Genomic DNA, 3,064 nt, shown 5'->3' with positions numbered 1-3,064 from the left:
TACCCAATAGTTATTGAACCCGAGGTTGGTAATAAATTGAAGCTGCTCAGTCAAAGACAATATAAGGTGTTTCAATATGTAACAATTGGAGAAATCAAGAATCATTTGATCAATTAGTTTAGTAATTTCATTAGTTATGAACATGTTTGAATTATTTCATAACTTTTTTCAGCTATTAAACTTTTCATGTTTAGTTAGTTTGTTATTTTCATTAGTTATTGACAAATTGTTTACATCTTTTGATGATTTTTTAATTTAGATATGACCTACACCTACACTGTATTATTAGTTCTCTCAAAGAAAAGTTGATCAACGATTTTTTCTAGAAGGAATTAATGTTTAACCTGTCTTTATTGAAATGTTTTTTTTATGACCATATAAATAAACCTCCATAATTTCACAATTTTTTATAGTGATTGATGAAGTCAAGTTTTGTTGGAATGCTAAAATAGGTGGATCTGTATAGTTACACACTTAAAAAGGCATATTTTATGGACAAATACCTTTTCTGAAATGGAGAAATCAGATTTAAAAAAATAACATTTTCTTCTTTTGTATATCTAAGCTTTTTATGAGATAGAGAAAAAAAAATTCACTTTATATCTCATCCTCTTTCATAATGCTATTTCTTTTGCTTTGTCTATGGACTTTAAATATTAGTGGACAACTTTTTCTCTTATGCCTTTGAGAAGAAAAAAAAAAGTTTTTTTCCAAGAAATGATGCTTTTGAGATGGATCAAAATTACTCTTAAAATTTGTGGTTTTAAATATGTATTCATTTATATGTTGTATATTATTAATTAAAGCTAATTGATAGTTGAACCTATATTTACATCATCATCACCATGAATAATGTGCACATTCGTGCTACTGATCATTACTAACGTTTAAATAATCGATTTTAAAAATAAAATAAAATGGAAGTGTCATCCTATTTAAAGGATTCACATCACTAAATTTGCTCTACTTTATTTTAACTCATCCAACTAAATCTGATCGACCCTAATTTTATTACTCGTATAATTAAAATTTGTTTTTATTTTGTACTTGCTACATTAACCGTTTTTTAAGCTAGATTTCAAAAGGTATTTTGCAATAAGATGTGGTTTTTGAAGTGTCTTGATCATAGTTAGACTTTGAGAACATCAAAACTTTTATTGCCAAAAGCTATTGGAGTGGGAATGCATGAGAATGAAAGAACATGTCATGCTCCACCCCTCTCCATAACTCAATAGCGATACGGAGTGGAGTCAGAACTTTTATTAATGAATTTATAATATAAAATAATAAATACACGAATAAGTTTTAAAATATTATACATCTACTATATGCTATATATACATAAATATGTATTTAACAATTTGGATAAACTTTTTTTCTCATTCTAATAAGTAATTTCATAAATTCACTAATAAACTCTAAAACATATGTAACACAAAATCCTACAATAATATATGATGGGGGAAATGATTTTTCTTTCCTTTCAATCGTAAATCAAATAATCTAAATTTCACAATTGGTAAAATAGTAAAATAAATTAATTTGATTAAGCATATAAGATTACTTCCTTTGTCAACAATACTACAAATAGATAGTCCATTTTTATTTATTTAGTTTAAAAAATTGAAAGTAACTTAATTACTCATTTATCTTTATTACATTATTAACTATAATCATTTTCTAAATATTAAATTTATTACTCCTTTTGTTTTCTTTACTTGTTATTTCAAAAATAGATTTTCACTTACATTGCCACTTTTATCATATCAAGAAAAACTATTTTTTTTGTTTTTATTTTATTCTCAATATTAATGACTTATTCTTTAAATCATTAACTAAAATCTAAATCTACATAGTAATTAATATAGAAAAGTATTATTTTATTTATTACTTTTATGTGAATATGGCTAGTCAATCATATATATATATATATATATATATATATATATAAAAAACCTTAGGCCCACCTACGTGGCACCACCAGAATCTAGGATTCCCATTTAATTTATTTATTTCCAAAACTGGCCTTCCCATTTCATGAAAAATTGTGACTTTTATGAAAAGGTGCGACTTTTTTGAAGAGTTGCGACTTTTATGAAGAGTTGCGACTTTTATGAAAAGTTGTGACTTTTATGAAGGTTGTGACTTTTCCGAAAGAGTTGTGACCTTTCTGATAAGGCATAATAAATATTTGTTCACACTACCCTTTATTGTTTATAAATAAAGGGATTTCCTCTCATTTTAAAACAACGAAAATTCTGAACTACTTCTTCTTCTTCTTTTGCACAATTAAATATTCGTGTACTTTGCTCATGCTGAGTGGCTCACTTCACCATTGTTTTTTGTATCAATACACTAGTGAATAGAATCATCCTATCCTAAGAGGATCTATTCCTTTAAACCTTGGGTACTAGAGGGAAATAATTTTCTTAAGGGTACACTATGCATTTAGTGGGCTCGATTTTTTCCTTTCTGTTTCATTCTATTGTTACAGATCATGGTATTTTTTTTATAGTCATTAATTTATGCTTATTTTATTAATTATTGTTTTTGAGTATATCTTTTAAACTTTGTTGTTTATGTTCGTGCAAAATTATTGTTATAAGTATTTGTTAGTACAGATTAAATAACACACATTAATTGAGTATTCATGCAAGTTTTCTCTACTAAAATTGTTGAAAGTAGAGTAAAAGAATTCCTTAAAGATTTGTACTATCATATCTTGAAGACAAAATTCAAATTTGTTATGTCATTGTAAACACATAAAGATCTTAAAAAATTTATCGCAGCTTGATGTGCGAAGTGAATCAGGAAAAGGAGACAAAAATTAATAAACTTTTGACATAAGTTCAAGGATGTGCCGGATGACCTATAGAAGAATATGACTAGACTGTAACCTTTTTTAATCCCAAAGAAATAGATAACTATACAATAAATTAATTACTCATATTCAATATGAAGTATGAACAGATTTCTCAAGTTTACTGCAAGTTGTAAATACTTTTCTTGAAGTGATAGATGTGTTTTCGACACTGTGATTGGAATAGAAGTGTAGTTTCAAATT

This window comes from Solanum tuberosum, unplaced genomic scaffold, assembly GCF_000226075.1.
Source record: "Solanum tuberosum cultivar DM 1-3 516 R44 unplaced genomic scaffold, SolTub_3.0 scf00496, whole genome shotgun sequence".
Lineage (NCBI taxonomy): Eukaryota > Viridiplantae > Streptophyta > Magnoliopsida > Solanales > Solanaceae > Solanum > Solanum tuberosum.
This window is presented reverse-complemented; position numbering follows the sequence as displayed.